This window comes from Papaver somniferum, unplaced genomic scaffold (assembly GCF_003573695.1).
Source record: "Papaver somniferum cultivar HN1 unplaced genomic scaffold, ASM357369v1 unplaced-scaffold_128, whole genome shotgun sequence".
Classification (NCBI taxonomy): Eukaryota; Viridiplantae; Streptophyta; class Magnoliopsida; order Ranunculales; family Papaveraceae; genus Papaver; species Papaver somniferum.
Window position 1 is genome coordinate 7,846,163 of NW_020621936.1, and position 24,351 is coordinate 7,870,513.

General features: G+C 38.6%; 1 pseudogene; it reads right to left on the reverse strand.

Annotated features, from left to right (window-relative positions):
* Positions 1-8,724: 8,724 nt before the first annotated feature.
* On the reverse strand, positions 8,725-8,824 carry LOC113332141 (annotated as a pseudogene).
* Between the last annotated feature and the right edge of the window lie 15,527 nt (positions 8,825-24,351).

Genomic DNA, 24,351 nt, shown 5'->3' on the forward strand with positions numbered 1-24,351 from the left:
ACATTATTGGTTTTACTTCCACGTCTTGGTGTTTGCGGCACAGCGGTAGCAGTAAGGCGAGCATATTTCGGGTATGTGTCCCAGCATTCTTCCTTAAGCTTGTTCTCTGTTTTGATGTAAACCCTAGCCATAGGCGTATCTTCCATAAATTTGTAGGAAAACTTCGGTATGAATAATCTCGTTCTGTCCATATCGTCATAGTGATGTTAGCCATACCTCATTAGTAACAACGAAAACAATTATTGTGCAAAGTAGGCATGCATGCGTGAGTGACCGGCATTAACTCCTTCCCCACGAAAACCTAGATTTAGGGTTTCCCCAGCCTTTTTTTTGTGGTCGTGAGCATAATTCCCGCGGTGGGACGCGCGCCTTCTTGGCCGAGAGCGTACTTCCCGCTGCAAGGCACGACTCTGGCAAAGGGTGTGTTTTCCGCGGCAACGTAGGACTTGTCTCACGCGAGTATCAGTCCCCACTTCTTTGGCTATGCGTGTTATGACTTGCGGCTGAAATAAAATGGCTTGCAACCAAAATGAATTCTTCATTGTTGATAAAGTAATCTTCATGCACTTTTTTTTTGGTAGTAACTTTTCTTCGTTTTGCCCCGTTGTAGTTACTTTGAAAGTGAAAGCAGCGTAAGGAAATTTTGTTAGAATGTCACCTAAAAACATTCATGCCGCCGCATCGAGAAGTGCTAACAACTCCAATCCGAATGTAGATGATGAATATTTACAAAGTCCTCTTCGCCTAGGAGAACCTATCCCAAGTATGTGGCGATCCTTCTGACCGGTTCAAAAAATGAAGGAGAGGTCCAGTCGGTTCGACCGGCGCGTGTAATGAGGTTTTGCCTTCAGAAGAAAGAGTACCCTTCTTCTCCATTTGAATTCAAAATATGTCACCCGTTGCGCTCTTTTGATAAATGGATGAAATTCATGATAAGTCAAGACCGTGTGAGGGCCAATTTGACCAAGGCGCAAATCATCGATGTTGTCATGGCTTCTGCAACACTTCAAATTAGGAAAGATATTCCGGGCTTGATCGCTTTTATCTCCAGATGGTGTCCGGATATTCACACGGCCATATGTAGGTGGGGTGAAATGACCATCTCTTTAGTGAGTGTAGTCATCTTACTGAACCTTCCCATAACAGGGAATCTTGACATCACGTTGTCCGATGATGATGAAGAAATTCGTGCCACTCTTGTCGAGAAATCAAAAGGATTCGTTCGGAAGGATTATGAGACGAAGTGTTTCTATAGCTAGTGGGTGTCTGAGTGGTTCCCTGATGAGCCGGAGTCAGATCTAGTGCTGGATGATACACTCCATGTTGCTGCATTTTTAGCTCTGTGGCCGTCCAGAGATATTTTCGATGACGGCTCTGGTAAGAAGGAGATAAGGCAGGAGCTCATTAAATTTTCCATCAAATTGGCGAAAGGTGTGATTCTTCCTATTGGTGTTTTGCTTCTTGGTTCTTTTTACACCCATTGGGATCATCTGGTCGCGGACATGTACGTTTTAAACGGTTATATGAAAGTGGACTCGTATGTTCACGTCGCTTTTCTCCAAACATGGTTGTGGGAGCACTTCGCAAAATATGCTCCCAAACCGTCGGTTTCACTTCCTGAGTCTTTCAGCGGCTCTAGAATACTGCGCTGATTGAATAAGCGACCAAAATCTGGGTCAAAGCTCATCGACTTCCTTGACAATGCCTATGCCGTTAGCTTTCGTCCTTAGGTTCCAGTCCACGCGTCCATAGTTCAGCCGAACACTTTCGCCGCTGCTCCGAACTTGACTTTACTTTCTACTAGAGAGAACATGAGTGTTGGAGAGGTTTTATTTATGCGAAGTCCCTTATAATATTGACAGGGCGGCTCGGCATATGGGATTTGACCAAGGGGTCCCATTTACTGGCCAGTCGGTCGCTCTGGAAGAATTGTTGCCAGTTGTTCTTGATTCCCGTGTTCTTGTGCCGGGTAAAAGCCTTCCTTTCTTACTCTCAGAACGAAGTTCAGTGACAACCTCTAGGTACAACACGTTCTGGAAGGACGAGTTTCTTACCATCTATGGTTTTGCGAATGACGTGGTGGAAAATTCTCGTGGCAAGCCTTCCCCTGTGATTTTAGCGGAACATCCCTTGTTGAGGGATCCTTCTACTGCTAAGCGGAAATCTCCTAGATCGGATGTGGACATTCCCCAGAAGAAGGAGCGAAGGTCTAAAAACCGTGCGGGTGGTTTTCAGTCGGATTCGACGGCTGTTCCGATTTTTAGTTTTTCCAATATGCGAGTATGTATGATTTTCTTCCTGATTTGGTCGTCTTGCATAAATATTCTGAATTGTTTCCACTGAACATCTCTTCCCTTTTGATTCAGGGTCTCAAAAAACAAGATAAACGCCTTTACCGCACTTGCAAGTGTCCGAAAGGTGATGACTTCTGAAGAAAAGTCTGGCGATACTGAGCCTCTCAGCAGTGAAGAGGAAGATGATGAAGAAGAAAACTCAGAGTCTGACGGTGATGGAGAAAGTTATTCAGAGCGGGGGATCGAGTCCTCTTCTAATCCCAGTTGGCCCACATACGAGTCGGTGAGTCTCCCACACGTTTTCTGTAGTTGCAGGAAATCCTACACTACACCCCTCATATGATTTCATTATTACTCAACTCATTTTTAGGTTTACACTCTTAATTTTATTGATCAATATTTGAATGTTCTTACAAGAAAAGATAAAGGAATCAAGAATGACCTCTGCTCTCGACTTTCTCTCTCCTATTTACTTGTTTCTTACTCAAAAGATCTCTCCTTTCTTTACAACTGAACGACTATTTATAGGAAATACATAGTGGATGACAGCTAATCTGTCCTTTATTTTCGGAAATGACTTGCGATATTCTCGCAACCTTACAAATCTTAATCTCGCAAACTCTCTAATTTTCACAGGACCATCACATCTTTCTCATGATTTTAGCTGACGTCATTTATTATATCATTTCTGAAATTGTTCTGCGACGCTATTGTGTTGTGTTGTTGATAATTTCGCTAAGATATCATTGTTGCGAGATTCTGATCCTACATTTTCTTCTTGGACTATTTACTTATACCGAATAAATATTCAATTGGTGGTGCTTACAGGAGGAGGTCGCTCCTGAAAGTAATTCTGAGATGGAGATTCACGGCAATGAAGATGCAACGGTGTCTCCAATCATGGAAACCGTACCCGCTGGTAATCTGGAAGTGGAGGTTGATCATCATAAAGATGTTGTTGTGTCTCTCATGGCGAAAAATGATGTCGTGACGACGGGCGTGATGGCTCCCGAAGAATCTTTGCTAGTCGCATCCAGCCGCAGGTCTCGTTTTTGATCCCCCATTCAAGGCTCCTTTCGAAGGTCATGTGTTGGTTGGAGGATTCAGCGTGCCCGTGAAGTATGAAAAGTTATATACCAAGATATTGAAGAGGTATGGACACATCGCAACCTTACAAATCTTAATCTCGCAAACTCTCTAATTTTCACAGGACCATCACATCTTTCTCATGATTTTAGCTGACGTCGTTTATTATATCATTTCTGAAATTGTTCTGCGACGCTATTGTGTTGTGTTGTGTTGTTGATAATTTCGCTAAGATATCATTGTTGCAAGATTCTGATCCTACATCTTGCCTCTTCTCATATCTTTTCTGCGAAGTATAGAATGATGTGAGAAATGCCGCAGATGTTCATTTCTTCATATTCTGCATTTATCACACGTACTCTTTCTTCCATCTGTTTCTTGACACGTCTTTTGTAACCGCTGCTTTTTAACCGTTTATATTTTTCTGTATTAGTCGTGTTTATCTTCTCGAGGAAAAATTCACTCTATATATATTCTTTCTCATTATCTTTTTCTTTCTTTTTATTTTCTCTGCAACTTCGTCGTTCTTCTGCAAATCCGTTATTGCAATTTTTATTCTTTCTTCTTCAATCTTTTTAAGTTCTTCTTCTTCTTCATCTTCATACTATTTCTTCTACAGATCTTCATCGTTCGTAATTTTCTTCGAAATAATCTTCCTGCTACTGTTTTCCATGGATTCATCAAGGTTAGTTTTCTTTTTTCTTCTTTATGGGTTTTGCTGAAATTGATCTTGTTTATTGCCTTATTTGATGTTGTTTATGTGATTCCCATACTCTCGTTATTTCAGCAAAAACGCCTCCAACACTAAATTTACAGTTCAGAAAACTAATATTCCCAAACCGCAGCATAAGGTTGTTGCGCATAAAAGAAAGTCTGCAAATGAAAAGGTAGTAAGAAACACTATCCTTTTCTAATAACAATATTGTTGCCTCTGTTTCTTATCTGGATTGTAATTCGCAGGGTGATAAGGATGTCAATAAACCTCTCAAGAAATCTCGCCACCTTAAAACTGTTCAAACTTCCGTTACATTCCACTTACTCATCTCTTCTAAATCTCCTGCGACATCTTCGCAAGATAAACCTTTATCTCCAATTCGCGAAAAAGCTGCCTCAGACTTCATTTCTTCGGCTGAACTTTCAATGATTGAAACCCCCTTGTTGATCATTCTATGAATGAAACTTCTTCTCTTCCTATTGAGAATGTTTCCCAACCTTCTATCACTGCCAGTTCTCTACCTGAGTCTCTTCCTCTTTCGAAAGAAAACGTGGAAGGAATAGATATTGCTTTCAAAGTTTTATCTGAAGTCCTGGATGATGGAAAGAAGTCTTCTATTGATCCTATCAAGTCTAATGTTTGCGAAGTTCTGAGTAAGCATTTAGGTTCTGACAGAGCTGCTTCGCAAACAACTTTGGAAAAAGAGTGTAATGTTCTTCGTCTCAAAAATCAAAAGCTTCAGAATGTTTTGTTGGATCGTGACAATCTTCGCAAGAAGAATGATGAATTTAGAGGTATGATTTTCTTATCCATGTCTTCAATTTGCCTTTTTAATGGTTTTATCCTTCCCATATTTAATTATCCTTGAAATCCCTCTTTCGCATGTTAAGCCTTAAACCAGAAACGAATAATGGAGAGATATCAATTTGAATCTGTTGTTGAAGAAGCCCGTGTTGATAAAGAAATTTTGATGGATCAATATAACCAACTATATAACCTGTATTCATATTCTCTTGATCATATAAATAATCTTACCAATGAAAATACCCAATTAGTTCAGAGATAAGATTTATTAAGTAATGAAGTATCTCGCCTTTCTTATTCTTTAACTAAAGCTAATTTAGGGATGGAAACTTTATCAGATGAGAATAAAACCTTATCTCAAGAGAATCGAACTTGTTTAAACAAGATGGCGATATCTTCGCAACAACTTAGCATTCTTCAGAAAATATGTGATGACCAAGAGCAATCTCTTCGCTCTTTGAGAAATGAACTTAAAGAAGTAACAGAGTCATCTATCGCTGAAAGAGATACACTCATTCAAGGTAGAATAGCTTTAAGTGTAAAGGCGAATCAACTTAAATAACAATATTCCAAATTAGAAGAATCTTATTATTCTCTTGCGAAGAAAAATGCCGTTCTTATTTTGATAGACACATTTTTGTGTCTAATTTATCTCGATTCTATATATTGATAGTGCTCATTTTTGTACTTATTATGGTGTTTTATGTGTGTGTAGGTATTTTTGGCCAATAAACATTTTTGGAAAAATCTGCTTGAAAAGTTGCGCGGGGCACCCCCGGAGGACACTTGCTATTCGGACCCCTCAAACGGATAAGGGGCGACCAATTACTAAGGGGCATCCATTTCTAGGCATGTGCTAAAGGGACACCGAGACTGGATAGGGGGAGGTCACCTTCTTCACGTTTCAAATTAGAAATTCTGGCGGGAAAAGAAGCTTTCTCGCCTGGCAGTTAGGGTTAGAATTTTTGAAAAGTTTTACAGTGATTCAATCACTGGGAATTGTTTGGATGGGCTTCCTAGAGCTAAACAGGGTCCGTGAATGTGTTTGGATCGAGTAACTCGGGCTGAACAAGCCGTGAAAGGGGAAGAGAGCTAAACAGGGAAGGATGTGATATCGGGTCCTGTTTGAAGTCGAACTTGGAGTCCCAGCGTGACTAAAGTGTAGATATACCTTCATATAGATTCTACTATATCCTATAAAGAGTTTGGGAAGAGTACGGAATCAACAGAAGCCGCACACAGAAAATTATCGTGACTTGCTGCCAAAGAAAAAAAGAGATAAACCAAAAGTTTTCGTGAAGATTTGTTGGTCCTGTTGTGTATAAAATAGGTTGCTGCGAGTCATAGAAGAAGGAGAAACCCTAGGGAGAAGTTTAGAGCCTCAGAAAAGTGTAAACAATCAACATACAGGAACCCCTTCTGCTGCTGCTGCCGCCATTGAAGACCTTCAAGAACACGAAGAATAGACACTTAAAGACAGTCGTTCCTCAACAGTATCAACGACAGTGGAAGAACGGTCTTAGAGATCGGAGACAGAAGCAGTTTCTTTGTATCGTTTATCTGTGACACTTTCTGTAAGTCTTAAACTTCCTGTTTTAGTACTTCTTCATCTTTTAATCAACTTTTGAGCTGTAATCATGAATCTTGAGAAAGTAATTAATATGAGGAGCTAAACCCCATTGCTGAGGCGATAGAGGAAGCTATTTTTTCCAATAAAGAGTGGTATTTTCTATTTATTTTTTTTATTGCAAATATTAATATGATTATTTTTCCTTGAATGATAATTGTTTGAATGATTTTTGTTAAGCAATTGTGATTTCTTTTGATAGAACATACTTGGATCTAGGTTTTTGATGTTATATGCTTCGGATTTACACTTGTTATTTTGAGAATCTACTAGTTGCAATAAGTTAGAATCAACTTGAACGAGAAAATTGCATAAATATAAATATTGGGATTAAATCACTTTGAACTTGGAAAATAGTGGAATCTTAGCCTCAGTGTTCTTTTAATACTGATATCATCTTTGATTAAGTTTGTGACAATTTTTAGTTTGTTTTCTATTTTAGTTTTAGAATTTAAGTCTATATTTTATCCTTCGCAAGTCTGAGAATCGAACCACTTTTACCACTATCTCAAAACTACATCAACTTTTGGCGCCGCCGACGCGGATTTGCTTTTAGGTTTTTTAGACTTAGTTTTCTTTTATTTTTTTTATTTTTTAGGTTTTTATTATTTTTGTTCTTTTTTACGTTTTTGGGTATTTATCTTTTGTCTACAGGTTTTGGATCATAAAGCGAATTGAGCCAAGGAGTTTGGTGATTTCGTAAAGACTGGAACTTAAAGCATAAAGACTTGGAGCGAAAGATTAAAGAGAAAAGAACGAAGAAGAAGACAATTTCTTTTTAGATTTTTTTATTTTTTTATTTTTTAGGGTTTGTTTTATTTTTCTTTATTAAAAAAAGAGAGAGAGAACTGTATTAGGATTTGCTATTTTTGTAATTTTTCTTTTCTTTTTGGACACTTGGACATTGGACTTTGGACATTATTATTTTTAAACCCTAAGGAAGGGTTGGTTTAAATACAAACTGTGTGCAGGGAAGGACGGTGATTACAATATCACCTCGGCCCCTCGGGTTCGTACATAACATAGGAGTTGTGGCCCGAGTCGACTTTAGCGGTTCTTCGCCCGTCTGGTACGGGAGGTAAGTTTTTCGAAACACCCGCGAATCCCCTGTCAGCGGGTTTACTGTATTCCTTAAGGTTAATATATGCTGAGGACTTGAATACGGTTTCTTTTAATTCTTAGTAAAGGGCAAGGACTGTCCATACAAGATAAGGGTTCGGATTTCATCACCGATCTCTTCTTGCCCGCCTTAGGAACACGAAACCAAACGCGAACCTAAGCCTAAAATTTTGACTAGAACGAGACCTATAGAGTAACGAGCTTAATATGAAAGTCATTCGAAGAATATTGGTTACTCTTTTGAGCATACTTCGAAGTTCTTGACGGTTTCTGTGAGTTGAATGCGTGACTGCGCCGCCTTGTAATCGGTGAGGCCTTGGGTATCAAAGCTCCACTGAGCTCCCCTCGCCTTGATTCAACTTACTTTGACTCGGATTGATTCCAGAGGGGTTTGCTCAGATTGTAACGAGTTTCTTTTCGAAAGAATAGAAGCTGGTCTAGTGACAATCTAAGTGGAGCAATCATGCTTTTTGTTTGCTAGAAATTTAAGTTTGATTTGGTTGAGTCAGCCTTGTTTTGTGTTTGCATATAATTCCCTTCCTTATTCTGTTGCATGCCTGAACGTAAAAGAGACGCCCTAGGTAGATTTGTTAAAGAGAAACCTAGTAGTTCTAAGCGTCTTGATTACCTCAATTTAGATAGTCCGATTCGTGATGATTCCGTTTTTGAACGTCCGTTTGAAGAGAAAATCCCTGATAGTCCAATAGCGTCAGAAATGGAAACTTTGAAAGCCTTGTTGAATCCTACTAGGACTACTCGTCCCTCGTGTATCAAGTTACCTGAAACTGAAGAAAATTATGAGCTTAAGCCTGGAACCTTACAGTTGCTCCCAATCTTTTTAGGAAAAGAAAATGAAAACCCCTATTTCCATGTTAGGGACTTTGAGGAAATTTGTAGTACCCTGAAAATTAGAAACCTTGATGATGATGCTTTAAAACTCAGGTTATTCCCCTTTTCCTTAAAAGATAAAGCCAAGTCGTGGTTGTATAGTTTGTTTTCCGAATCAATTGAAACCTATGAACAACTTACATCCGCCTTTTTGAACAAGTTTTTCCCTAGGCACAAAACCTCGTCTATTAGGACGCAAATCTGCACGTTTACACAACAGGAGGGAGAATCTTTGTATAGGTATTTGGAAAGGTTCAATGATTTATTAAACCAATGTCCTTATCATGGTTTAGAAAAGGTTAGGTTAGTTCAGATCCTTTATGAGGGTTTAGATTATCCCACCACAACTACAGTAGAGTCCATGTGTACAGGTGGGTTTGAAAACCAAACAGTTGATAATGCGATGACATACTTGCATGAAATCTCCGAAAAGACCCAACAATGGGAAAGTAATAGGGTACCCCAGAAAACAATTCTTCTAGGCAGAGGAAACGTTAATAGGGTAGAAGAAAGCTACGAATCAGATGCCAAAATTGCTGCTATATCAAAAAGGTTAGAAGCTTTAGAAGTGGGTCATACTAGTGGTAGAATATAGCCTTTTTGGGAAGGCAATACTGTTGAAGAGCAAGCCAATGCTCTCTATAATAACACTAGGTTTGATAACCGTCATAAGTTTGACCCATATTCAGAAACCTATAATCCTGGCTGGAGAAACCATCCCAACCTTTCTTGGTCTAAGGGCCAGAATCAAGGTCAGTCTAGTAACTCTCAAGCTCCCCCAGGTTTTGGCTATACTAAGAATCCTTCAGCCCCGACACAGTTTCAGAACCCTCCGGATAAGAAGATTATGAGTTTATAAGAGTCTCTTGCTTTGTTAACTCGTAACACTATGCAGTTTCAGCAATCTGTTGCTCAAGGTATAGAAGAAAATAAGAGAATAGGTCAGGCTAACTCTCAGGCTATTTCCGAGTTGAAAACCCAGGTTAGTCATATAAATGAGTCTTTAAGAGAAAGAGGTAAGTTTCCTAGTCAAACTCAACCCAACCCTAGAGGAGCTCATGAAGTAGGTGCAAAACCATCGAATCAGTTGAATGCTATTAGAACCCTTAGGAGTGGTAGAGTAGTAGACAATCAGGTAAACCTGCCCGATAGTGAACATATTGTAGTTCACCCCTCAGGACCGCTAACCGAGGGGACTGATAAAATTTCCAATGATGCTGACTCGGTTCCTGATAGGTCTGATCATGTGCCTAGAGCCCCATTTCCCCAGCTATTAGCATCAACAAAGAAGGAATCGAACTTTAATAACATATTGGAGGTTTTTAAGCAAGTTACCATAAACCTTCCTTTATTAGATGCAATTAGGCAAATTCCTGCTTATGCCAAGTTCCTTAAGGATATGTGTACGCGAAAGCGGAAACTTAGCGTCCATAAGAAAGCCTTTTTAGCTAGTCATGTAAGTTCAATCATTCAGAACACTACCACTCCAAAGTACAAAGACCCAGGTTCCCCAACCATTGCTTGTACAATAGGTAAACAACGGGTAGAAAAATCTTTACTTGACTTAGGAGCCAGTGTGAACTTACTGCCGTACCATGTGTACTTATAGCCAGGACTTGGTGAAATGAAACCTATTCAGATAACACTGCAGTTAGCTGATAGGTCTGTCAAAATTCCTCGAGGTGTTATCGAGGATGTTGTTATTGAGGTCGACAAATTTATTTATCCAGTGGATTTCGTGGTCCTAGATACCCAACCTGTCCCTGACCCAGAGAACCAGATACCTGTGATTTTAGGTCGCCCATTCTTAGCTACGTCTAATGCGATCATAAACTGTCGAAATGGTGTGATGAATTTATCCTTTGGTAATATGACTATAGAAATGAACATTTTTAATGTCAGTAAGCTACCTTATGAGCTAGATGACACATGTGTTGAAGAGGTGAATATGATAGAATCCTTAGTTCAGGAGTCATTACCAAACATTTTGTCTGAAGACCCATTAGAAAGTTGTCTATCCCATTTTGGTTTAGATTTTGACGATGATAGTACCATTGAACAAGTGAATGCTCTATTAGATTCTACCCCTGTGTTAGACACTGATAGATGGAAAGCTAGGTTCGAACCATTACCAGCTTCTGAGACTACCTCAGTTCCTTCCTTAGAAGAGCCCCCTAAGTTGGACCTCAAACCACTACCAGATAACCTGAAGTATGTGTTCTTAGGCCCATCTGAGACTTTACCTGTGATTATTGTTGCCGACTTGGATAGTGATCAGGAAAGTGGGCTAGTAAAAGTACTTCAAGATAATAAGGAAGCTTTAGGATAGTCTATAGCAGACATTAAGGGTATTAGTCCTACCGTTTGTATGCATATGATTCATTTATAGGAACACTCCAAACCGTCTAGGGAGATGCAACGTCGACTGAACCCTAACATGAAAGAAGTAGTTCGAAAAGAGGTGCTTAAGTTGATAGATGCGGGTATTATCTACCCAATTTCAGACAGTAAGTGGGTCAGCCCCGTTCAGGTTGTTCCCAAGAAATCAGGTATCACTGTAGTCCAAAATGAGGATAATGAGTTAATCCCAACCCGAGTGACCACGGGATGGCGTGTCTGTATCGACTATAGGAAATTGAACAAGGTCACAAGGAAGGATCACTTTCCCCTTCCTTTTATCGACCAAATGCTAGAGAGATTAGCTGGATATAGTTTCTATTGCTTTTTAGATGGCTTTTCCGGATATAATCAGATCGTTATTGCCCCAGAAGACCAAGAGAAAACCACTTTTACCTGTCCCTTCGGTACATTCGCGTATAGACGCATGCCTTTCGGGCTGTGTAATGCCCCTGCGACTTTTCAACGTTGTATGATGAGCATATTTTCTGATATGGTAGAACGGTTTTTAGAGGTCTTTATGGATGATTTTTCAGTGTTTGGTTCATCTTTTGATGAGTGCTTGCATCATTTGACATTAGTGTTGACTAGGTGTAAGGAAAAGAATTTAGTGCTTAATTGGGAAAAATGCCATTTCATGGTTAAATCAGGAATTGTTTTAGGGCACATCATTTCTTCAAAGGGTATAGAGGTAGACAAAGCCAAAGTTGACCTTATTAAGACTTTACAGGTCCCAAAAACCGTAAAAGACATTAGGTCATTCCTAGGGCATGCAGGTTTTTACCGTCGATTCATTAAGGATTTTAGCTTGATTTCTAGACCTCTTTGCAGTTTTCTTGCAAAAGATGTTAAGTTTGTCTTTGATGATGCTTGTTTAGAGGCTTTTGAGAAGCTTAAAAATTTACTCACTACCGCTCCCATAGTCCAGGCACCCAACTGGAACCTACCCTTTGAGATTATGTGTGATGCTTCATATTATGCTATAGGCGTTGTGTTAGGTCAACGAGAAGACAAATTACTTCATGTGATTTACTATGCTAGCAAAACTCTGAATGATGCCCAATTGAACTATACAACTACCGAGAAGGAACTGCTAGCCATCGTGTTTGCCTTGGATAAGTTTAGATCCTACCTATTAGGTTCTAAGATCGTAATCTATACCGATCATGCTGCTTTGAAATACCTTTTGTCTAAAAAGGACACCAAACCTAGATTGAGTAGATGGATACTATTGTTACAAGAATTTTCTCCAGACATTAGAGACAAAAAGGGTGCTGAAAATGTAGTAGCAGACCACTTATCCAGGTTAGTTGTTAGTTCCCCTAGTGATGCCCTTCCTATAAGGGATAGCTTTCCTGACGAACAATTGTTCTCTGTTTCCCAATCACCTTGGTATGCAAATATAGTGAATTATCTTGTTACTGGCCGTACCCCTCAACATTGGGGTAAACAAGATCGTTCTAGGTTTTTAGCCGAGGTTAAGCATTTCTTTTGGGACGATCCTTATTTGTTTAAGTATTGTCCCGACCAGATTATTAGGAGATGTGTACCTGAGAGTGACCAGTCCAGTATTCTCTCCTTTTGTCATGAACATGCTTGTGGGGGTCATTTTAGTGCTAAGAAGACTGCTGCTAAAATATTGCAGTGTGGATTTTACTGGCCTTCACTGTTTAAAGACTCCCATAGTCACTGTGTTTCTTGTGATCGTTGCCAGAGGTTAGGAACCATTTCCTGTAGAAATATGATGCCTTTAAACCCTATTTTAGTGATTGAGGTCTTTGATGTGTGGGGCATTGATTTTATGGGTCCATTTCCTAATTCTTTAGGTTATCTTTACATACTTGTCGTTGTAGACTATGTGTCTAAGTAGGTTGAGGCGGTTCCGTGTAAAACAAATGACCATAGGGTCGTAATTAAGTTTTTGAAAGAGAATATACTTACACGTTTTGGTACACCGCGAGCCATAATTAGTGATGGAGGTTAACACTTTTGTAATAGACCGTTTGCTCTTTTAATGAAACAATATGGTATTACCCATAAAGTAGATACCCCATATCACCCTCAGACTAGTGGTCAGGTAGAGGTATCCAATAGGGAATTAAGTGTATATTAGAAAAAACAGTTAATCCCAATAGGAAAGACTGGTCGTCGAGGCTTACTGATGCCTTATGGGCTTACCGTACTGCGTTTAAGACACCCATTTGAATGTCCCCTTATTGTATAGTATTTGGAAAGGCATGTCACCTACCTGTCGAGTTAGAGCATAGAGCCTATTGGGCTGTTAAGAGCTTAAACTTTTCACTTGACAAGGCAGGAGTTCATAGAAAGCTCCAGCTCAATGAGTTGGATGAGATTCGTAGAGATGCATACGATAGTGCTAAGGAGTATAAGAACAAAATGAAACTTGTGCATGATAAGAATATTTTACGAAAGTCATTTTCTCCAGGTCAAAAAGTTCTTCTGTATGACACTCGTTTGCATCAATTCCCCGGGAAGTTGCGCTCTCGGTGGACCGGTCCTTTTGTGGTCCGTACTGTTTTTCCTCATGGCGCTATTGAGATTGAGACACCAGATGGTAGTAGTTCTTCAAAGGTTAACGGTCAGCGATTGAAGCCCTTTTTAGAGCCTTTTCCTACAGGTGATGTTGAGGAGGTCCCTATGGAGGACCCTGTTTACCCTTGATTGACCATCGAGGCGATTTGTCTGTTGTATGTTGTATATTATTTTTGTAGGTTTTTGGTTACACTTCACCCAGGTACTATCTTTCCAACTTCTCTATTTACATATTCCTCATGTTATTTATACTTTATTGTGCTTTCACTAGAAACATTGAGGACAATGTTAGATTTAGGTTTGGGGGTGGGTATGAAACATTTTGTTATTTTTTTTTTCGTTTTAGTTGCATTAATAAACTCCAGAGCCTAGAAATTTATGTTTATTAAGGATGGCACTAACCAATCTAAGTGGATGGAAGAATTTTGGTTGTAGGAGTTGAGGAACCAATCTGATTAGATGGCAACATCTAGAAGAGTCTATTCATAAAAGCACAGAGCTCAGGTGTTAGAAATAACATGATAGTTTCACCATATCTCGTTGAGTCCTTTTCACTTCTATTTTTATTTTATTTTGTTTTTAAACTATGTTACTCTAAGTGATAGGTGGGGCCCACGATTCAAGTTGTTACCAGTGCTAGGGTGAATTAGAGTGATTGAGATACCATGAAAAAAAAGAAAAAAAGTTGAAAAAGAAAAAGAGAAAAAAAAAAAGATGAAAAAAAAATGGTAGTTACCAAAAAGTTGAAAAAAAAATATTATAAAAAAAAAAATTTGAGACAGACCATTTGACCAAAAGGAATAAATTCAATAAAGTCGACCACTGGTACCCTTGTATATGCCAGTTGTGTTGACCTAGAGTTAGGTTATCGACCATTGGTTCCCTTGTATATGCCAGTGTGTTGATATTAGTCAGACTAATATCTCAATCCATTAGGATAGGTTCATTTTGGCGGAGGCCTTCAGACAGATATGGGAAACGCCGTTCACTTAGTAAACATCAAAACCATCTATGTTTTTTCTATATCCATCTTCTTGATCTATCCATGTGATTAGTTTTGACTCCGAATATGATGTCCATAGTGCAACTATCTGAGTAGGGATCTGTCACTTATATATGAATTTTAGTATGATTGAGTGCAAACTCGTGTACATCAATTGGAATTTCGCATCAGGTTACTTCTTCCTGTAGTCAATAAGTATGCCAACCAAGGAGATTCTTTAGTGCCTTCCAAGGTTCTGCGTAGATAGATAAGGTCTGGAGTAAAGGTTTTGTGGGTATATCTCTTGTAAACCCTCCGGAGACAACACTCCGCCACTAGGGACACTTAGGGGTTTAAAGGCTTATTGCATACGCTAAATGCAATCGACGATGCCTGCGTCAGTGAGTTAGGATTTTATTTTATTTTATTTTGCTCGAGGACTAGCAAATAATAGGTTTGGGGGTATTTGATAGACACATTTTTGTGTCTAATTTATCTCGATTCTATATATTGATAGTGCTCATTTTTGTACTTATTATGGTGTTTTATGTGTGTGTAGGTATTTTTGGCCAATAAACATTTTTGGAAAAATCTGCTCGAAAAGTTGCGCGGGGCACCCCTGGAGGACACTTGCTATTCAAACCCCTCAAACGGATAAGGGGAGACCAATTACTAAGGGGCATCCATTTCTAGGCATGTGCTAAAGGGACACCGAGACTGGATATGGGAGGTCACCTTCTTCACGTTTCAAATTAGAAATTCTGGCGGGAAAAGAAGCTTTCTCGCCTGGCAGTTAGGGTTAGAATTTTTGAAAAGTTTTACAGTGATTCAGTCACTGGGAATTGTTGGGATGGGATTCCTAGAGCTAAACAGGGTCCGTGAATGTGTTTGGATCGAGTAACTCGGGCTGAACAAGCCGTGAAAGGGGAAGAGAGCTAAACAGGGAAGGATGTGATATCAGGTCCTGTTTGAAGTCGAACTTGGAGTCCCAGCGTGACTAAAGTGTAGATATACCTTCATATAGATTCTACTATATCCTATAAAGAGTTTGGGAAGAATACGGAATCAACAGAAGCCGCACACAGAAAATTATCGTGACTTGCTGCCAAAGAAAAAAAGAGATAAACCAAAAGGTGTCGTGAAGATTTGTTGGTCCTGTTGTGTATAAAATAGGTTGCTGCGAGTCATAGAAGAATAAGAAACCCTAGGGAGAAGTTTAGAGCCTCAGAAAAGTGTAAACAATCAACATCCAGGAACCCCTTCTGCTGCTGCTGCTGCCGCCATTGAATACCTTCAAGAACACGAAGAACAGACACTTAAAGACAGTTGTTCCTCAACAGTATCAACGACAGTGGAAGAACGGTCTTAGAGATCGGAGACAGAAGAATTTTCTTTGTATCGTTTATCTGTGACACTTTCTGTAAGTCTTAAACTTCCTGTTTTAGTACTTCTTCATCTTTTAATCAACTTTTGAGCTGTAATCATGAATCTTGAGCAAGTAATTAATATGAGGAGCTAAACCCCATTGCTGAGGCGATAGAGGAAGCTATTTTTTCCAATAAAGAGTGGTATTTTCTATTTATTTATTTTTATTGCAAATATTAATATGATTATTTTGCCTTGAATGATAATTGTTTGAATGATTTTTGTTAAGCAATTGTGATTTCTTTTGATAGAACATACTTGGACCTAGGTTTTGATGTTCTATGCTTCGGATTTACACTTGTTATTTTGAGAATCTACTAGTTGCAATAAGTTAGAATCAACTTGAACGAGAAAATTGCATAAATATAAATATTGGGATTAAATCACTTTGAACTTGGAAAATAGTGGAATCTTAGCCTCAGTGTTCTTAATACTGATATCATCTTTGATTGAGTTTGTGAAAATTTTTAGTTTGTTTTCTATTTTAGTTTTAGAAGTTAAGTCTATATTTTATCCTTCGCAAGTCTGAGAATCGAACCACTTTTACCACTATCTCAAAACTACATCATATTTCTAAAGAGAAAAATCTTCAGTCTCGACTTAAAGGTTTAGTTGGAGATAAATTTGATGACGCAATGGACCGTTGGGAGAATAGTTGTATGTCCTTGATTCAACACCTTATTTCGCAAAAGGAAGGTAGTCATAATAGTTTGACTGCCTTAACTATCTTTTCTTTGCCATATTTTTCTGAGTTTTTCATCTTATTGAAATTTTGTATTCTATCTTTCGCAGAGTCTGAGAAGAATCTTCATTCCTCCATTTCTGTTTTGGAGGCTAAATATGCCAAAATTCGCAAAGAAAATGCACTGCTCTTCTCTGCCCTTACTGGTTCTCGCGACCGAGCAGAAAGAAGACTTGATTATCTTGCTTATTTTAAGGATATTCAAGATAGGAATCATCAGAGAGCACTTCTTCGTCAAGCTCATCTCTGGGCTGAAGTCCTTGTAAATGATATTTTATTGTCCAAATCTCTTCCTCCAACATCAATTGAACCTTTGGAAGTATATGACGATGAAGTTCCTCGTCTTGCTGATAGTGATTATGATTAAGTGGTGCAGAGGATGATCTCTTGGAAGGTGAAGAAGAAATTCCTTCTAAGGAAGCATCTGCTGGTGTTATTCAAAATGAGAAAGAAATCTCTCCTGAAGAAGTAATTGCTGGCGATAATCAAGGTGCTAGACAAGGCGAAGATCAGAACCGAAATGAAGGAGAGGCTTGCGATATTGAGAACATTGGCTAATTATCTTCTTGAATTGTCTTACTTTTATCACTTTTGCGAATAATATTCTTCAACCAACTTTGGAATCAATTTTTTCCTTTTAGTATTTTGCTGATGAGAAAGATAATGCTTCTTGTTTATTGATTCCCATACTTGCCTCTCATTATCTTTCTCGCAAAAAATAATCTATTACGAATACTTATAAATATTTTGTTTTATCATGTGGTCTTATTTTGCCTTCCTAATTAAAGGTATTATAATGCCACCTCTTGTCATTGCGACAAAATCGCAAGACGTCCTTGCACTTTCATGAAAAAACCCATTGATCTTGCCTTAACTTTTTCTTTCGTATTATGGCCTCTTCAGAAATGTTGCGACAATATGACAGGCCTAAATATTCTTGCGAAAATAAAGCCCCATGACATTGCCGTCTTGCGATGAAATCGCAGGATGTCTTCGCACTTTCATGCGAAAACCCATTGATCTCGTCTTATCTTTTTCTTTTGTATTATTGCCTCTTCAGGATTGTTGCACAAATATGACAAGCCTTAATACTCTTGCGAATATAAAGCCTCGTGACATTTGCGTCTTAAGACACTTATCATCTCCCTAATGGAGGGTGCCGCCCTTATCTTCCCCCTGGTTGCCCCTTCAAGGAGGCGTACTTCTACCATACAAGGTTAGCTTCTCCCATCCAGTCTTAACAACAACCAGTTTTTTTCGCAGCCTCTTATCCCTTTTACCTATAGGGCTTATGGTTACGAGACTGCACCCTAAGTGGGGTTTTCTTCGGGCCGAGTGCAGTATAAGCCAAGACTTGTCAAGAATGGCAAGGTACGCTTCAAACGTCCCTAGGACTCTTGACTCAGCCATGTACCTCGGCGCCTTGATCAGATCTGCACTGCTTGGGAGAGTCCTTATTACCTTAGTCGCCCAACCCAAGTCATATACTTAAGCTGAGAATCTAAGGTGCCTCTCCCGGATGGGTTTTATTGACCCCAAATCTCCATGACCCAGGTTCCGGTGGCGGTGTAGCCTTTCCCTGAGCCATGAAACAGGTACCTCCTAATATGACGTACTTTAGGTCTTACATTTGCCTCTTGCGAAATTTTATTCGCGAACTAGGGTGTACGTCATAAAGGTTCGCCCCTTTCTTTTATGTCATTGTTCTGTGATTATCTCTGCGAAAATTTCACACATCATGATCTTGTTTTGATATGAATAATCTTGCAATTATTTTTTCAGAATCCATAACTTCTCAAAGCTTCTTACGGATAATATCTTTTTAAATACAACCTGTTCCATGGTCTGTCAAGTCTATGACCAACATATCTGCCTTCTGGATCCATTAATCTATAAGCTCTTGTTCCAACTATCTCCTTAATGATGTAAGGTCCATCCCATTTTTTCTCTATTTTTCCACCATTTTCTCGCTGATATATTGGTGTCTCTCGCAGAACTAAATCTCCTGGTTGGAATTCGCGTACTTTGACACGTTTATTATATTCTCGGGCTAATCTTCGCTGATAATTCTCCATATGTTGTAAAGATTTTTCTCTTCTTTCTTCTAATTCATCAAGTTTATTTAAGATCAAACCCGCACTAATATTTTTCCCCCAAGCTTCTCTTTTTGTTGTTGGAATAACAACTTATATTGGTAACACCGTTTCAACTCCGTATGTTAAACAAAAAGGTGACATTCCAGTAGCTTCTCTTCTAGTTGTATTATAATCCCATACTGCATTATGTACTTGTTCGCACCATGCTCTGTGATGTCCTTCCAATTTCTTCTTTAATATATCTGCAATTGTTTTGTTTGTTGCTTCTACCTGCCCATTAGCTTGTGGATACAAAGGAGTAGACTTTCCACATTTTATCTTGAATGCATTAAGTAGCATTTCTATATTCTGTCCTTCAAACTGTTTCCCATTATCAGATACCAACTGCGCAGGAATTTCGAATTTGCAAATGATATTTTCGAATATGAATGTAAAGATATCTTTGTCGCGAATATGTTGTACTGCCTTCACTTCTGTCCATTTTTGAAATAATCTGTTGCGACTATTAAATATCTTCTTTGTCCAGAACCTGGTAAAAATGGTCCCACAATATCTAAGCCCCACTTTCCAAAAGGCCACACACTGGTTGAAGAAGATAGTGGTGCTCCAGGTGCATGTATTTTCTTTCCATGCCGCTGAAAATCTTCGCAACGTCTTGATATTTTTTTTGCATCTTCGTGCATGTATGGCCAGTAATAGCCTTGCATTTTTGCTCTATGTGCCAAAGATCTTCCCCCGCTATGATTGCCAGCATCCCCACTATGTAACATTTTTAGCACTTTTTCTCCTTCCTCTCGTGTCAAACATCTGAGCGATGGTCCATTAAAGGACTTTCGGTATAGCAACCCATCTCTTAATTCATAATTCGTTGCACGGCTTTTTAGCTTGTGTGTTTCCAATCTATTTCTTGGTGTTTCTCCTTTCGCCAAATATGCATGAAGTTCCATTCTCCAGTCTGCGATATTGTTCGTTTGTTCTTCTTTTTCATTGTCTATTATCATCACGTCCACTTCTTCTTCTTCTTTATTGATTGATGGTGACAAAAGTGTTTGTATTTTTATGCATCTCGCAGTTGGATCTGTCATCATGCTTGAGATGAAAGCAAAAGCGTCTGCGAGTCTGTTATCCTTTCTTGAAATATGCCTCCATCTTATTTTTTGGATTTTCGCTGACAATTCTTCAACCAGCTTCTTGTATTTCTTCAAGGATGGTTCATTTGTAGTATACTCTCCCTTTATTCGGCGAATAACTAGTTGCGAATCACTAGTGATCTTGGCATTTTCTAATTTCCTTTATATTGCGAATCTTAAGGCATGTACCACAACTTCATATTTTGTTTCATTATTAGTGGATGCGAATTCCAATCTGAATGAAAAAGCCATCTTTATTCCTTCTGGCGAAATTAAAACAATTCCTACTACATTTCCTTCTCCATTTGATGATCTATCTACCAATATATCCCATCTATTTGGTTCTGTTAACAAATCTTTTGGATCTCCATGTTCTTCTTCTACCTCCATCATTTCTTCTACTGCTTCATCTTCTTCTAAAGGAAATTCTGCCAAAAAATCTGCAACAACTTGTGATTTTGGTGAACACAGAATTTCATATTTAATATCAAAGTGACCTACTTGTGCATTCCACTCTTCCTGATCTTTTAGAATTCTTCATCACTGATTCAATTGGTACTTTTGTTAATACCTTTATCTTATGCGCCTGAAAATATATGCGGAGCTTAAACGATGCATAAACTAATGCTAAGATTAACTTCTCAATCTTTGAGTAATTCTTCTCGGCAGTATTAAAAAAATTTCTAATGTAATAAATGGGTTTCTCCACTCCTGCGTCTACTCGCAATAACACAACACTTAATGCATGCGACGTCGTTGCAAGATAGATCAATAATTCTTCTCGTGATTCTGCTTTTTGTAAAATAGTTGTATTCATAAGATGTTCTTTGATCCCTTGAAAAGATTTTTCACATTCATCAGTCCATTTCAATTTCGCACCCTTCTTGAGTATATCGAAAAAATATTTGCATTTGTCTGATGATCGCGAAATGAATCACCCAAGCGAAGCTAGAAGGCCATTCAACTTCTGTACATCTTTTATTGTTGCTGGTGTTGGCATGTCACGAACTGCTTGCACTTTTTCTGGATCAACCTGTATTCCTTCCTTTGATACAATGTAGCCTAATAATTTTCCCGATGCAACTCCAATAGTACACTTCTCAGGATTCAATTTAATGTTATACTGCCGCATTTGTTCAAAAATCTCCCTCAGGTATTGTACATGGTTTTTAGCTTCTTTACTCTTTACTAACATGTCATCCACGTATACTTCTAATGTTTTGTGTATCCATTTTGAGAACACCTTCTCTACCATTCTTTGGTATGTCGCTCCCGCATTTCGCAAACCAAATGGCATTTTCGTGTAACAATATAAACCTCTAGGGGCGAAGAAAGCAGTATGTTCTTGATTTTCTTCAGCGAGAGGGATTTGGTTATACCCTTTGTACCCATCTAAAGACGATACTCTATCGTTTCCCGCTACGGATTCCACCATTTGAGGAATATCTGGTAACCGAAAACTATCTTTGGGGCAAGCTTTGTCTAAATCAGTGAAATCTATGCAAATCCTGATTCCTATGTTTTTCTTTGGGACAATGACCATATTCGCTATCCATTATGGGTATTTAGCTTCTCTTATGATTCCCGCATCAAGCATTTTCTGTAGTTCTTCTTCTATTTGGGAATGGTAAGTTGTTGCAATTTTTCTTATTCTCTGTTTAAATGGTCTCACATTTTTGTTAATCTCCAACTTGTGGCATGCAATTGATGGATCTATTCCCGGTATCTCATCCATGCTTCCTGCGAAAACATCTTTATATTCTCGCAACAGGTTAACAATTTTTTCTTCTTCTTACACATCCATTTTGGTTCCAATTCTCAATATTATAGGTTCTTCTATAGTCCCAACGTTTATTTCTTTTGTTGGTTCTGCGGCAGTGTAACTGGGTTTAGATTCTCCCATCGGTGTTGGTTCTTTTATTGTTTTCACAGGTCCTTCTCCTTCCTCCGAAATTTCGCTGGGGTATTGCTTTGCCTTCTTTTGCCCTTATCATATATACTCTAAATTCTTCTTCTTTCTTTGCTTCCTTTGCCAACTTTCTGCGAAATTGTTTCTTTTTTGCTTGCCCTTCATAATGCTTTACTTCAATTTGATGACATAATTTCGCATTGTCAACATCTCCTCTGATTTCACCTATTCCATTTGGTGTGGGGAATTTAATACATTGATGCAACGTTGATACTACATCTTTTATCGCATGTATCCATGGTCTTCCTAATAACATATTATATGGCGATTCCATATCCACCACGCACAGTGTTACGTGTGTTTCGATCTCTCCAAGTGAAATTCGTACCACTATTTCTCCTTTAGGTTTTGTTGTGGATTTTCCAAAGCCGTGAACAAAATATGTTGAACTGGACATTTCTTCATCTTTAAATCCCATTCCCCATAATGCATGATAAAATATTAAATCCACTGAACTTCCTGTATCGATTAAAGTTCTGTTCAATATCCATTCTCCCGTGGATTTTGTTGTTGTCTCCTTCTCTTTTCGCGTAATAGGCACTGTAATAACCAACAGAGATGTGTGGTTCAAATTTTCTTTTGGTATTTCTGCCGCCATGAATGTAATTTTTTGCTTTTCCCAATCTTTCAAAGGTGATGTCTTTTCTACCGCCATAACCTTCCTTCCTTCAAAATTTCGTTTATGTATTCTTCCTTTGATGTTTTCATGGAATTCATTAACCATCGTTTTTGTTATCATACTACACTCTAATATTTTGTCATCTTCATTAATTCTAATCATCTTTCTTTTAACTGGTTCACTGATTTATTTAATCACTTTCTTGATTTGAACATTCTCAACAACAATCTTCAACTTTGGATCTTGAAGTCCCTGTTTCCAGCGCCATTATATAGTTGCAGGAAATCCTACACTACACCCCTCATATGATTTCATTATTACTCAACTCATTTTTAGGTTTACACTCTTAATTTTATTGATCAATCTTTGAATGTTCTTACAAGAAAATATAAAGGAATCAAGAATGACCTTTGCTCTCGACTTTCTCTCTCCTATTTACTTGTTTGTTACTCAAAAATATCTCTCCTTTCTTTACAACTGAACGACTATTTATAGGGAAATACATAGTGGATGACAGCTAATCTGTCCTTTATTTTCGGAAATGACTTGCTATATTCTCGCAACCTTACAAATCTTAATCTCGCAAACTCTCTAATTTTCACAGGACCATCACATCTTTCTCATGATTTTAGCTGACGTCGTTTATTATATCATTTCTGAAATTGTTCTGCGACGCTATTGTGTTGTGTTGTGTTGTTGATAATTTCGCAAAGATATCATTGTTGCGAGATTCTGATCCTACATTTTCCTCTTGGACTATTTACTTATACCGAATAAATATTCAATTGGTGGTGTTTACAGGAGGAGGTCGCTCCTGAAAGTAATTCTGAGATGGAGATTCACGGCAATGAAGATGCAACAGTGTCTCCAATCATGGAAACCGTACCCGCTGGTAATATGGAAGTGGAGGTTGATCATCATAAAGATGTTGTTGTGTCTCTCATGGCGAAAAATGATGTCGTGACGACGGGCGTCATTGCTCCCGAAAAATCTTTGCTAGTCGCACATCCAGCCGCAGGTGTCGTTTTTGATCCCCCATTCAAGGCTCCTTTCGAAGGTCATGTGTTGGTTGGAGGATTCAGCGTACCCGTGAAGTATGCAGAGTTATATACCAAGATATTGAAGAGGTATGGACACATCGCTACGACCAGGAAGGTTGATAGTCGCTTTGTATTGGTTAAGCGCATGGAGGAAACTTTATCTTCAATTCATGACATGTGTGGCATGACTGGACACTCGACTTCTGGAGATGTAGTCAAAATCTGGGAATTCCATCGGGATATGTGTGTAAACTTTGAGTTTAATGCCTCCTGGTTCCGTGATGGATTTTCCGAGATCCAAAGGCTGCAGGCTGAAGCGGTTGATGGACCTTCCGCGGATTTGATTAATCAACAGGAGGCAGAAGTCGAGAAGTTGTCCCAAGAGTTGAAGCTGAAGCAGGCAGCTCTTCAAAGCATGAAGGACGCTTTCTCCAAGAAGAACGAGCCTTTTCTAGGAGATTTTCCTTGAATGTTTTTATTTTTATGAACTTCCTTTGCTTAAGTTTTTTTTTTGAAAGGAAAAAGAAATGTCTAGTTTATGGTTTGGTTTTCTGGTTTTCGGATTGATGGATGATTGCTTTTTATAAGAGTTTTTGGATTATTTTCGGAATAATGGCCCTTTGATCAATCAATATGTCAAAATCCGAATTGCGAAGGTAAGTAGAAAAATCATTCAGGAAAATTGTAGGACCGTGAACATTGTGTGAGAAAGGAAGAGATATGAAATCTTGGGATGATTGGGTTATCAGCTTCCATGGTAAATATGAAAACCCGAATAATAGGTCGTGTAAACATCATCTGACAAACTTACTCTCTTTAGGGTCTTTCACCACAACTGAGTCTTCCTGGAGTAAATTCGAGTCTT